The 14,344-nt window shown below is 53.6% G+C and overlaps 1 protein-coding gene across 2 annotated transcripts in view; it reads right to left on the reverse strand.

The window, feature by feature from the left end:
• Positions 1-14,344, reverse strand: part of ZHX2 (zinc fingers and homeoboxes 2) — a 136,289-nt gene that overhangs the window by 61,391 nt on the left and 60,554 nt on the right. For both annotated transcript variants that reach the window (XM_053661184.1, XM_053661183.1), the window contains exon 2: positions 3,448-3,518. The gene's annotated coding sequence lies outside the window, so the exon portion shown is untranslated. The remainder of the gene's footprint in view (positions 1-3,447; positions 3,519-14,344) is intronic.

Here is a 14,344-nt window from a genome sequence, read left to right on the forward strand (position 1 = left end):
CTGTTCCTCGCGGAGCCGTTGTGGCATTCTGCATTAAAGCAGTGACACCCTCAATTACAGCACGTAGCGGAGGCCTGGTATCAGGTGGGTCCCCACCCCCTCGGAGCACATGTGCTCCTGGCGAAGGCGGCACTGGGATCGGGGGCCCTGTGGGCTTCCTGCAGAAATGTCCTTGCTGACCCTTGGTAGTGTGGCTGCTCTTCTGCTCGCCTGTCAGGGGCATAGTTTTCATTAAATATTAAGGAGCCGTTTGTTAAAATAATGTCGTCATGGTAACTGGGGGTGGGGGAGGAATGCTGAAATAGGCTGGTGCTGCCTGAATTACAGCAGATTAATCAAGCATTGGGTGCTAGTGAATGAGCTTCCCTGTGGCATTCCATTTGGGAGACCCGGGGACTGGGGATTCGCCCCGATGTCACTGTCACTTGTGAGAACTCGTGAGGGCTCTCATGAGTTCCTGGTGTTGTGTTGGATAAACGGACGGACGGATGGATGGATGCTGGAACCAGAATTTTAGATGGTCACGTCTCAGAGCTGTCTCTGACAGCTTTTTCATTTTTTATTTTCCCTTTTACGGTGGAAAACCATTTTTTTTGCCAGAGAACTGGGGAAAACGAGGTCAGGAAAATAACGGGGGAAAGACATGGCCAAAGATTTCTTTGCTTAAACGCAGAGGTAATGGCCACTACAAGGAGGCAAAGTGGCCGAGTGTGGACTGGGACAGCCGGGGCTCACTCCCCAGGTCCATCTCCTCTCACTGTGGGGTCACTCGCCAGTGACCTGCTGCCTAACTGATTGTGTTTCTCTCCCCGTCCAAGGGTTGGGAACCGCACACACTTCACAGGGCTCTTTGAGGGGATTAAGGAGATGAAGCTCTTATCGCCGTGCTTGGCAGAGTAAATGCTCAGTGAATTATGCCCAGCACCTCCACTCCTTCTGTCACGGCTGCTGCCACCACAACTGTTACGAAAGCCACCGCTCAGGGCCTCCCCACAGTGGTCTCAAGGGCTAACGGTCCAGTCGGGCCCCAAGCAACCACTGCAGGATCCAAACCCAGGTCTGGTGACTCAACTGCTGGTGTTCTTTCTCACTGAAATCGGCCAACTTTTCCTGGGAAGGCCCAGATACTAAATGCTTCAGGCTTGGCAAGTCACACGCACCCTCTGTCACATATTGTTCTCTACTCTTTTTTTTTTTTTAAAAACAACTCTTTAAAAATATAAAACCATTCTTAGTTCACAGGCTGCTCAGAGATAGGCATAACTGGCAGGTTCCTGCCATCTGTCTCATGAGGAAATAGAAGACAAAAGAAAAGCAAAGTAAAAGGCGATGTAACGTGTCTATTTGGGTTTTTGTCCCACTAAGAGTAGGTTGAAGCTACACATAAAAAAGAAAAGCTGGGTCCAGGAATTTGTTTTACTAAAGCAATTCTGAGAAAAAAAGAACAAAACTGGGGGGTATCACATGGTCTAACTGCAAACTATACTACAAAGCTCCAGTAATCAAAACAGCATGGTACTGGGAGAAAAATAGACACAAACACCAACGGGACAGAAGAGAGCTCAGAGTAAACCGCACCCGTGTGGACAACTATTTTACAATGAAGGAGCCAAGAATGTACAACGGAGAAGGAGGGTCTCTTCAGCAAACGGTGTTGGGAAAACTGGACAGCCACATGCAAAAGAACAAACCTAGACCTCTATTTTACACCACGTACCAAAATTAACTCAGAATAAAATAAAGACTCTAATGTAAGACCTGGAGAAATCAAAAGACAGAAGAGCCCTGGCTGGTGTGGCCCAGTCCGTTGGAATGCGGCACTTCCTGCCACATAAAACTGGCACAGGGCCAAGCAGCTTGACTTGTATTAACTCACCGAACACTCACAGATACCTGATGCATCAGGTATCGTCACGATCCCCATTTTACAGGCAGGAGACCGAAGCACAGAGTGGCCGACCACTTGCCCAAGGCCCCACCACTAGTGGAAGAGAGACGGGATTTGAACCTGGGCAGTCTACCTTCAGGCACCCTGCTCTTAACACAGACGTCACCTCCTCCAGCTGCCTCCTCACCACCTTCCCTCTCAGTTATTGGACAGTCACTTACTGTGCACCCACTACTTGCCAGGTCCTATGAACCAAGGACCAACTCTCTGTCTTCAAAGCCCAACACCTGCTTGAAGACCTGGAAGCACCAGGTCACGACGCAAATGCTCGGCTCTGCGGCCCTCCCCTGCCCCCTGCCCGTTCCCTGTACTCCGGACTCGGCAGAAAGTCCAGCCTGTGTCAATGCCTGGCCAACTCCATTCTCACCCAGGCGGTCAGTTCAGTTTCTTAAAGAAAAACACCGTCTGTGGCCTCCGAGGCCGCACTGCCTGCGGGGGCCCTTGGCAGAGATTTACCAGTGACTGGGCCCGGGGAAGAAGACCCAGTGACAAAGCACACAGGAAGCTGGGTGGTGGCTCGGGCCCCAGCTCCCCTGGGGAAGCCACGCTCCCTGCCCTCCCACAGCGCCCCCCACCTTTTCTTCTGTCTGTGTGGTCTGGACCCTGGACCAAGTCTCTCGATGGTGTGACAAGCTGGTAAATCTCTTGGGGGTCGTGGCACAAGAGAGCTTCCCAGAGGCTCTGGTCAAACCCCCCATCATGCTTGGAGAGCCGCCCGCCCCATCACAGACGCAGGTGTTTGGAATCACACCTGTGACAGGTGCAGCTGTCAGGCATGAGCTCAGCGACACCTGGCCAGCGAAGGGCATGTCCTAGAAGGAACCTGAGCACCCTTCCAGCCAGCAGCCTCGGGGCAGTTGACCAGCAGAACCCACCACACAGACCGGGTGGCACTGAGAGCATGTATGTGCGAGCCCTAAGCCCTCTCCAACATTTCCCATCTATGCTTCTCCAACCTGCACCTGAATTCCGCCAGCAGCAGGGAACTCACTGCTTCCACTGGACACCTGTTTCACCTCTGCCTACCTCCGTTGTGGGTGGGCAGGTTGAGTCAACAGCTGTTCACCGGCCCCCTGTTGGTGACAGCCTTGAAACACGCAGTGACAGCTCTCTCGCCTCTCTTTAGTCCTGTCTCCTCAGGGCTGTGGCTCACAAACTGGCGTGAGCCAGGCAGGTCCCTCTCCGTGCTAAGCCTGTCTTCCACGCCCTGGTTAGACAGTCCCTGGAAACCAAGCACATGCCCTCTGGATGGTGACTCTGAGCTGCTGTGTTCTCAGTGCAGACAGGACAGCCGAGCCACCTGCAGGCTCCGCGTGCCTCTGGGGAGGGACCGGCAGGGACCAGTAACTGCAAAGGACACACACCTGGACTCTCTGCACTGCGCCGTGTCCAGGTGCATCTGGACGGAAACAGTCTCAGAATGGCCCCTGCTCCTCCCATTCATCTGTCCCTCCGTGATATGCACCCAAGGCCCCGACCGCCACAGGCCCGTCACTCACCAGTCCCGTGTCGCTTACATCCTGGGAATCTTTTTACACTTCGACTCCGTGGCCAGTCAGCGCGTCAAGACCTACAAAGAAGAGAAACTCAATATGAAAAGCAGGACAGAGCCACTGGGTGTCCACTCTCTCTTTTGGCAGGACGGCAGCATTGGGGGGGGCTGGGATGGAGACTGGGACAATAAAGGAAAAGGAAATGGTGAGGACGGAGCTGCTCATTAAACCAACCTCAGAAATCTCTGGGCTTTGTGGTGATTCTGAGAGAAAAACGACCCTCACCCTGGGTGAGTCAGCAGCTTGTTGAGAAGCAGGCCTTTTGCACGCAGAGCAGAACCCCCAGCCAGGTCCGCCAGGCCTGGGGGGTGGGGGCGAGGAGTCTCCTCCGGCTCTGCTGTCTTTCCCTAACAGCGGAGGGCCCTCTGGGGTTGCATTTGGATGCGGGGGAGGAGGAAGCCCGGGGCACAGGCCTCAAGTCCAGAAGACACTGTGGGCCTTAAAACACAAGCTCGGAGTGCACATTTATGTCCCGGGAGACTCCTGCCAGGCGGACCCCGTGTGCTGTGACAATCCCCCAGGAGAGCGGTAGCCAGAGGAGCACAGCGTGTGCCCGGCTGGGAGAATGCTTTCTTTCTGAGGCAAGTCGAGGCCTGAGTTCCGGAGGTTTCCCAGCGGTGGGGGCCCACCTGTGGTGCACGTGTGCTCACAGAGCAGGTGCTGGTGAGGGGCGGGCAGCCCAGCCGTCTCCATCCCCGCCCCCAGCCTCCTTCAGAGCAAAACTTGTCTTTTCTTGTTTCCCTGAGAATTTGGAGGTGAGCAGAGCTTTCTTGATCCATCTCTCCGTTGGGTGGAGATGGGGTGGGGTATCACCTTAATGGCGCAGTTGCTGTGGACTAACTTCCCTGCGCCAGGTGCCTCCATCTGATCTATATTCTTGCTGTGCAGGGGTGAATTCACATCACCCAGCAGCTTGTTGGGAAGGCCGGTGCTCGGGCCCCGCCTAGGCCTGCGGAATTGAAACCTGCTTTTTACAAGCCCCTCGGGTGATTACCGGGCACAGTAAAGTCTTCAAAGTGCTCCTGTATATGCCTCTTTATCACGCACGGCGGGAAGTCAGCCGTGGCAGCCCATTCTCGGGGGGCTGAGGAGAGGACACGGTGGAGAGAAGCCAGAACTTGGCCATTGTGGTTGCAGAGCTGGCAAGAGGTAGAGCCCATTCAAACCCACGTCCGTGGGATGCCCACGCTGCTGCCCCTCTGATGGCACTGTCTTGGGGGAGGAGGATGAGAGGGTGAAGGGGCAGGCAGGGCTGACTTGGGGGGAGTGGATGTGGGAAGGGCACTCAGGCGGGGGTGGTGATCTCAGGCCCCAGGGAGGGGCAGGGTCGGGGGGGGGGTCACTGGAGGCGGCTCAGAGAGGGAGGCGGGCTGCCTTCCTCCTCACTTTGGTTGGTGGCCAGCCCAATTCCCCAGACAGAAGTTCTGGGCCCCTTCCTGCAGGGAAATTCAAGCTTCTGTATCGAATCCCAGTGATTAATTGACCTCTACTCCTGCAAGATTAGCTCTCTCGCCCGCTGCCCTCAGAACTAACCGCCCAGCGGGAGAAGGCCCCCCAGGCAACAGGCGAACCTGGACATTCCAGGCACTGCCTCGACAATACCCTGCAAAAGCCTGTATAGTTTTTACTATAGAAAGAACTTTCCACCCACTAGCTAATCTGTTCCTTCAAAGAACTTGGGGAGTGTCACTAGCACTATTTTGCCATTGAGAAAACTGAGGCACAGAGAGGTTAAGTGGTTTTTCTGTGGTCACACGGCTTTGGGGCAAGCCTGGGTTGAGGTCCTCTGACTCCAAGTCTAGAGGTGTGAGCACCGCTGCCCTTGATGGGGAAAGAGAACATCACATCACATCATCCAACTACATGGTCTCGCTCTATGTTCTAACCGGTGAGTTTACGGAACTGACTCACAGACCAAGAGGAAAGCAGTCCTCAGCACGCATGGGGAGTGTGACTGGCACCTTTCTCAACGTAAACTGGCCAGTTGGCATTCCTGGTGTATCTGTGAGACATGGATTATGTCGCATATTGTTTGTTCGACTGCACTGGCACCCATAAAGCAGAAGAGTGCATATAAGATGAATAGGGGAAGGATGTCAATGAAATGTGGGGGCCGCGCTGGCCCATGGGAGATATTCCCACCCCAGTAATGTTTTGCATCACCAAGTGACAACAGCTGGATGGAACATGCCCCAACACAGCAAGCGACAGAGGACTCCTCGAGGTCCAGATGTCCCCTTGCTCCACACTCCTCCTCTCGGCCGGTGGGGCTGTGAGCTGTCTCAGGAGCTGTGGTTGCTCAGCTCTCCCTGACCTTGGGCAAAGGCCATGGGCTTGCTCGTGCGTCCCTGAACATTTTGGCAAAGCCTGCAACTGCCTTCCCTCCAGAAAAAGTGCCTCTCCTGCTTCAGCAGCCTCCCCTGCTCCCGTCCCTCCCGCAAGAGCTCCCTTGGGGTTTTGACAATACAGCCCTGTAGTGACTCAGGTCCTAAATAACTGGTTTTCTTTTAATCCAGATTTTCGCGGGTCCTTTAAACTGTGCCAACACCGCATCTAGGACTGGGCTTTGTTAGAGCGTTGTCTGAATTAGGCTCTGCTGCACCCCAGTTGTCCCCGAAGGCGCTATGATTTTTGAATTTTCCTGAATGCCATGTTCTATAGGAATGCATCTATCATTTTATAGCAGAAATGCTTACATAATGGAAATATTGTTATAGGTACTAATAACTATATATAACAAATGTATAAGTTATTAAATATTGAACATGTTAATATTATTAAATATTAAGTACGATATTAAATATTTGATTAACAATCATTTATTGAGTCCACTATGTACCAGATTCCGTGCAAAGCACCAGAGAGACATAAATAAATGAGACCCAGTCCCTGCCCTTGGGAACTCATGGCATAAAAACAGAGGAAGACAAATATGAGCTTGAGTGTGAGAAAGGACTGTGTCCCCGAGGGGAGACCATGTAGACAAGGGACACAAGGAAGCAGCTAACAGGTGCTGGTTTGTCTCGGGACCACGCCCCTCACCTGGGGGCCTCTGAGGCCCTGCCAGGTGTGGGCCCTGCCAGGTGCGGCCCCTGCTCGGCTCCCCCGGCCTCGCCTCGCCTTGCTCTTGGTCCACCATCTGCTGAGTTTCTCAAGCACACTGTGCACCGTGCAGCCACACAGCTACGAAGTCCCTCGCGTCAACGCTGTCCTCCCTCCCCTAATTCACACCGACTTGCCCTGTAGGACTAAGGGAGGTAACACAGAAAGTGCTAAGAATCCTGTAAGCAGGTATGCTAATTACTATTATTATCAATAATACTTATTATCTTCAACGGACTGTGTGCGTCTCTGTGAGCACAGAGAAGCAGAGTGACTTGGCCAGGCTGCACAGCGACCGGTTCTCAGAGCCGGGTTGTCTCACTGGGTCGGTTCTGTTTCCCCATCTACCTGCGAGCCCAGCACTGCGCCACCGCCTGCTGGATCCTCAGTCCTGACCAGCTCAAGGGACAGGGGGGTGGGGGGAAGAGTACTGCTCGTGCGGCAGGACGCGTGAGTGTGGTCCTCTCACACACTGCTCCTGTGTCCTCACACTGATCATGTCCTGTCTCAGGACCTTGGCCTCCTCATCAGCCACGGGGGGGGGGGGGGGCTCTAAACACAGCCCACCTTCGTGGGCTGCATGAGGGACCATGGTGCCCACCACAGGCCTGCACGTGGACAGTGGTGGCACTCACGATGAGCGTTACAGACAAATTATGGAACATTTCAATACCTTCCCAGTGCTAAATGCGCTCACAGTTCCAGTTTTCCTGGCTCAGGGCCCCCTTTCACCAGAAAATTCTGCTCAGATGAAGCAAACTCCTGGTAAGGAAATCCCACTGTACGATTTTCCCTACAGGTCCCCCTTATTCCTCTTCACTCCACGTTAAATCTATGAAATTTCTAGACACCTGAAGGGAAAAAAAGGGAAGACACTTCAACAGTCTGTAGAAGAAAAACACCCTCCCCTTGTGTCGCTCCCTCTCAGGCAGTTTATTCCGTTCCATTTTTCATTCAGCAAACATTTAGCAGGTGACTGAGAAACTCCAGGTCTAGTACACTTGTCACTGTGTCCTGCAGTGACGGCCTCACATTGTTATGAGAGAGAAACAGACAGAGACAGAAACTGCAGTCGCGGAGCACAGAGCAGGGAGTGACAGGCTCTGCCTCCAGACTGGGCACAGGAGTGGAAAGTCAAGTTAAGAGAAGGTGAAAAGCTACAGCTACCTCTGGGGACCATCATTCCGCAAGCTGGACGTGTAGCCTTAAGTTGCTTGTCTGCTCCAGAAAATGTTTCGCCTTAGTCACCAACAACAGCCTTTCGTTAAAAAAAAATCATTAATGAATGACTAACACAATGGCCCCCCTTCCTGTGTCAGGCACAGAATGAGGTCCTCACATCTCCTGTCTCTCCCCACAGCAACTCCGAGGAGCAGGTATTCTATACCCATTTTACAGATGAAAACCTGAAACCTGGAGTGATCGGGTGAATCACCCGGTGTCACAGGGGTAGAAAGCCCAGCTCTGGGGTTAGAACTCTGGCCTTAGTGAGCATAGTCTTTCCATTCTTCCCCGACTCTTTTTTTTAAAAATAAAATTTTTAATTTATTGATTATAGAAAGAGAGAGAGAGAGAGGGAGGGGAAGGAAGAGAGAGAACTTGTTGTTTCACTAATTTATGCATTCATTTGGTTGCTTCTTGTACATGCCTTGACTGGGGATCAAACCTGCAACTTTGGTATATCGGGATGACACTCCAACCGAGTGACCTAGCCAGGGCTGTTTCTTAAACCTGGCTTCACGACTGGAACGGCTGGGAAACTGGCCATCCCTCCCACCAACCCCACCTACTCTTCCACTAAGACCCCCAAAGTGTACGGAGGAAGCTGAGTTTATAACCTCCCCAGGGCGTGTAAGGGGCAGCTTGACATCTTGGCCGAGAACACCAAACTCTGCTCTGGAATTGATCTGTATTTGTTTCCAAAAACTTCCCCCTCGAAAGTGCCAAGCACAGCCAACACTCTAAAAAGGTGCGCCCAGCAGCAGGCCGGGCAGTAGCCATTTTGCTCACTGCCTCTCCTCGTTCTTCCGAGCCTTCCTGGGGCACTGACCCTGGGCCCGGTGCTGGGGAGATAAGGCGAGTCCCGCCCTTGCACTGGGGTCGGAGACAGAAGACTTCAGTGATGTTATGGGGCTACCCCCTGAAGCTATGCAACGGTGGCAAGATTGCCAGGACAGGCACACAAGGGTGCAGCAGACGGGGTGTGGGCGGTGGGGGCAGACCCGAAAGGCAAGTAGCAGCGAACCAAGTGAGAGGGGAGGAGCCGAGACAGCGGGAGGAAGGTGCACGTGTATTGGTGGGAGGGGGCAAGGTGGACGCCAGACAATGGAAGTAGGCCAGAGAACGGGCCAGGGCCAGAACCTTCAGGGACTTTCGAGAAATTGGTTCTTAACCTGGGACGGATGAGGGGGGTCACCAAGGAGTTGGATTCCTGGGGTGTGTAGTTCCTGGCACACAGTAGCCCTCAAAAGCAGTTGTTGAATCGATGGTGGAATCCATGCATTACCCTGGGCTCCCTGCATTTCTCCCAGCAATCTGAGAAGCAACACCAGGGCCCCGCCGTCTCTACAACGGGCAACCACAGGGCGACCTGATTTGTGTAGGGAAAAGTTCTCCCCCAGCGCGGCGGCTCGCAGATGTGCAGGGATGAACGCACCTTTGATTCCCGCTCATGTTTCTCAGGGAAAGGCACAGCTCCCTGGAGATCGGGAATCTGTGAAAACGAGCCCTAGCAAAAGGGGCGTAAGTGAGCTGGAAACACGAGCCCTCTGGGCAAGCAGTGGTTTCTTTCTCTAAAATAAACAACAGCAAAGAGAGGATCAACCTGGATGAGAACCCGGCTCTTTGTAATCCCTCGTGGGCAGGACTCAAAGGCGAGTGGCAGAAGGTAGTTAAGAGACGTGCCCTCCAAAACGGGTGTGTCTGCCTCCCTCCTTGGGGGGCAACTCAGTTCCGACTTCCAGGGACATTAATTTAACCCTAATTTCTTTACCCCAGGGAGACCGATGGACCCCGTTTAGAACATGGTTTCTACCATTCAAGAGCTTTGTGTCCATAGACAAAGTATTCGTCTTCTCCGAGCTCTAGTTTTGTCCGTCATTAGATAGAATTTGATGGGGACGAAATAATACAAGAGCTGGGCCCAGGCTGGTGTGGCTCAGAGGACGGAGCACCAGCCTGCGAGCAGAAACGCTGTCAGTTTGATCCCCTCTTGGGACACAGGCCCTGGTTGTGGGCAGGGTCCCCAGTTGGAGGTGTGTGAGAGGCAACGGATTTACGTTTCATTTGTACGTGGGTGTTTCCCTCCCTCTCTTTCTCCTTCCCTGCCCCTCTCTCTGAAACTATATAAACAAACTCGTTAAAAAAAAGTAGGGTACTGGGGTTTGAACCTTAGTGTTTGAATATAATTGTCCCCTTTCTTCCCACACATAGCACCACCCCACTCATGGTTATTTGGCACCTAATAGGTGCTTAATAAATGCTGTTTCTGTTTCCATTCTTGCACACATCTCTTATTTCCCCACCACGTTTAGCACAAAGCTGGGTATGCAGGAGGTGCTTAAGAGTAAACCCACGTAGATGGGACCCTCCCCGTGGAACACGGAGCCTGTGCACACAGCAGGAGAAGGCAGCTTGCTGTGCTTCTCTGCTGCATCCTGTCGTGAGCCCTTTATTAAATGTCTTAAGTATTACTTGCCTTCAGGGTCAAAATAAAATTTGCAGAGGTTTCCACTTTGCACTCGTAAATGATTCTCACTAAAGTCTTTTTCTTTAAAAAAATTTTTTAAAATGTGTGTTTGAGGGCAGAAATGTACTGACTCATAGCTGGAAAAACTCTCTCTCCTTAACACATTCCAAATTTGTCGAGTCACATGAATTGAGTAAGACGCTTAATGTGGCTGCTGGTCCCAGGCTGGCAGCAGTTACGCCAGCGACTGGGATGCCATCCCTCCCTTCCCTGCCCCCTGCTCCGGCCAGGAGCGGCGGGGAGGCTCTGCAGTGGGGCTGTGGGACTTGAGGCAAAGTCACTGCACGCAGGAGCTGGGAAGGGTCTGGCAGCTCCCTAAAGCCAAAGCTGAATTGTGCAAGGCAGTGAATAAATTTTTCAAAAATCTGCATGGAGGATCACCGAAAATAAACAACTTCATTTACGGACTCACGTCCATCCTGGGCACCATATCAAGCACGCTGTATGCATTGGATTCAACTGATGGGCACAGCCACCATGTTAGGTGATTATGATCATCCTCATTTTACAAGAGGGAAAACCAAGGTACAAAAGTGTTAAGTAACTTGCCCACGGTCCCACAGTGTGCAGACGGTGGAGCTGAGACTCAACCCCATGTTGCTCCAGAGCAGATGCCCTTACACACTCGACCACCCATTCTGAAAGGAAAGAATCTTTTGCACAGAAGAAAGAGAACTCCATTTATTCTACAGTTACCTCTCCTACACTAAGAATACAAACACAGCACCAGCTGTAGAAGGGGAGGCTGGTGGCAGGCATGGGAAAACTGGGGGTGATTGGTTACTGCCATCCATGAGTTTGAAGCTGTGAGGAGGAGCCATGATATATGCATGAAGAATTACAATAAATGGAAGTGGAAATGCCAATGGCAGGATTATAAAGTGGCAACGATGGGGAGGGCTTGGTAAGGTGAGGTCTATGGCTGGGTGATCTGGAAGGGCTTCCTGGTGGAGATGCCATTTACACTGGATTGGAGGATGTGTAGGACTCAGGCAGGAGGTGGCTAGAGGAAGTGGCTTAGCACCAGTGAGTATGCACAGGTGGCCAATGGCCCTGGGGGTTCCCACTGTGGTTCTGGTCCAGGACCCACCCACCCAGGTAGGAACATGGTCACTGGGGTGGCCAGATCTCCATGTCTGGCAGGCGAGGAGCACAGGCAGAGGGGAAAGAGAAAAGAGGCATGCGGGGACTAGACGACAGGGCAGAAGGGCAGGACACTGGAGCAAGGGTGCAGGGGTGTGGATCTGGCCAGAGCAGAAGCTCCGGACCCACCTCCACCTGGGCGGGTTCCGAACAAGCCTCTGCTCTCGGGCCTCAGTTCCTCTTCCCTATAGTGAGGGAAGTGCAGGCAGTGCCTGAGCGTTCCAGCTGGGTGGAACTTGGAGGGGTCCCAGTTTACCCCGTCACTTTGTAGATGAGAGAACCAAGGGTCAGAGGAACTGTGTTTGTGCAAGTCCTTGGACTGGAACTCAAGTCTGCAGGACAAGGACTCCCAGTGGGCCCCCTCTCCCATTCTAGCTGCTTTTCCCATACCCACGCCTCGGGGGCACATGCCGACCTCCGTCAGAAGGCCAGGAAGCTCCAGGCATCCTGCGGAGGGGAGACAGAGCACCCCAAACACGTCCACTGCCATCTCTGACTCTCACAGAGGCCCCACAGGGCTGAGGTCCACCAGCCTGCACCCAGCCACCCAGCACACTCCCTGGCCCTCCACTCAGGGAGTTTCCAGGACCCCGGGATGGGGACTGCAGCCACGGCTTTCCCCAACAAGACGCACATCTGGTTGTGACTCACGCCGCTGGACTTCAGCCCAGGGTCTTACGTCTCGAGTGGGGAGCACATTCTCTCCAACTGACAATCTGCCCGGTCCGCAGTGACAATGGGGTCACCCAGATGGCGCCTCTGACCTCCTGGCCTGACAATTCTCCCAGAACTGGCTGGGGCCTGGGTGGTCTTTGAAGGCCCCTCAGATACCAGGCTTTTGGACCAAATTCTCCAGCCCCCTGGAACGCTTGCCTGTGTCCCCACACATGCTCCCTCCCCTCATCCAGCTCCAACAGACCTTCCGGAGCCGAGTCTGCCGCCCTCGCTGAGCTGCGCTTCCCTGGACCCCCGGGAAGCTGGGTGCTGCTGGGCCCTGGAGGGCTGGGCAGAGGTCCCGTGCCCGAGGGCTGCGGCTCTGAGGCTGGCGCCATGTGCCCTGAGAGCACCACAGTCGTGTGATGAGTCCCAGCACACGCGGGCACAGGGCGGGCCCACCTGCAGGCCTTTGCCAGTCTGTTCCCTAGAAGACTCTGTCCCGAGTCTTTGGGCCGCCATCAGCTTCTTGTCTGAGCCACCTCACCCGGGAGGCCTTTCCTTCTCTCCTGCCCTCTGTTGCACCACCTGCTCTATTTCCTTAAAGAAAATTAATTAAGCCCATGTCCCATTCTCGAAGTACTGGCTTGTTATCTGATGACTTAGTGACTTGTTTATTATCCGGCTCCTCCAGAAAGAAAGATTATGAGGGATCGGCTCCATCCTGCTTCCCAGCACCCAGCAAAGCACACAGCACAAAGTACGTGCTCAGTAAATGCTCCTCAGGTGCAGGAATGAGTGGGCCAGGCACTGTGGATATGCGCGCATCCCACGGAATCCTCACACAAACCCTGTGCGGTTGGTGTCACTGTCCCCATTTCACAGTGAGGATCTGAGGCTCAGGGAGGTCGAGCAGGTCGCCTAAGGTCGTGTGGTGAGTAAGTGGCAGAGTTAGGTTCAAACTTGAATTTGCCTGGTAGGAAAATCCATGCCTCTGACCACCAGCTTGCCTTCGGCATTTTTGGAGTCCCCATGTTAAGGACACAGGAGATGCCTGTGGATGGAGGGATCTGGAATGCCACGTGTTACGGACTGTCTATCTCTCCAGAATTCACACATTGAAGCCCTAACCCATGGTGCAGTTGGATTTGGAAATGAGACCTGTAAGGAAATAATTACGGTGAAATGAGGTCAGAACGGTAGGGCCCTGGTCCCCTGGAATTAGCGTCATTATAGGAAGAGACACCAGACTGCATTCTCTCCTCCCCTCTCTGTCCCCAACACACACACGTGCCGAGGAGAGGCCACAGGAGGACACGGCAAGAAGGCAGCAGTGTGCAAGTGAGGAGGAGTCTGCACCAGAGTCAGAACTGGTGGAACCTTGATCTTGGACTTCTAGCCTCCAAAACGGTGGGAAGATAAAGTTCTGTTATTTTAAGCCATTGAGTCTACGGTACATTGTAATGGCAGCCAGAGCACACTCATACACCACGTTTTACAGAAGCTTAATTGCCAGGTAAATTCTTTCCCCTCTTTCCTTCCCCCTCCTTCCCTCATTTAAGCACTAAATGGAGAGATGAACCAGAATCTCGGGGAGCTCCAAGGACTCTCAGAGTGGCGGCCGCTGGTTCAAACAGCAGCCACAGAATGGTTCTGTTGGGCTGGGATAACACATTAAAAAATGAGGAACCAAAATGCCCTTCGGCAGGGCACACATGCTGCAGTTCTTCCATAGGCAGCCCGGCTCCCTGCTGTCCTCAGTTCCACGGGCCATGTGAGGTGCCGGTGACACTGTGTGAGCTGCACGGGTGCCCTGGGGCAGAGTGACGGCTGGAGAAGGGTCTGGGGATCAGAGGAAGCTGCACGGAGAAGGTGGCTTTGGCCTGGCCCACGAAGGATGGGCGGGGAGTCACCAGTCAGAAGGGGAGGGAGCAAAGGGGGCAGAGGGGGAGTGGGGCAGAGCAGGTGGCTGGGTGTGGCTGCAGGGAAAGATGTGCAGCTAGGACTCGGGTGGAGGGGCAGGGGCAGAGGGCACAGGGGGCTTGCACGGCATACCAAGGACTATGGCCACTGTCCAGAGTCACGACCCCATATCCCAGAGGCTTTAACCAGGGAGGGGACCCTGGATGATCTGTGTTGACATGTGCAGATGCTGGTGTCCCACTTTCTACCTGTGTGACCGTAGACACTGTCACT

This window comes from Artibeus jamaicensis, unplaced genomic scaffold, assembly GCF_021234435.1.
Source record: "Artibeus jamaicensis isolate MK-2021 breed Jamaican fruit bat unplaced genomic scaffold, CSHL_Jam_final scaffold_916, whole genome shotgun sequence".
NCBI lineage: Eukaryota > Metazoa > Chordata > Mammalia > Chiroptera > Phyllostomidae > Artibeus > Artibeus jamaicensis.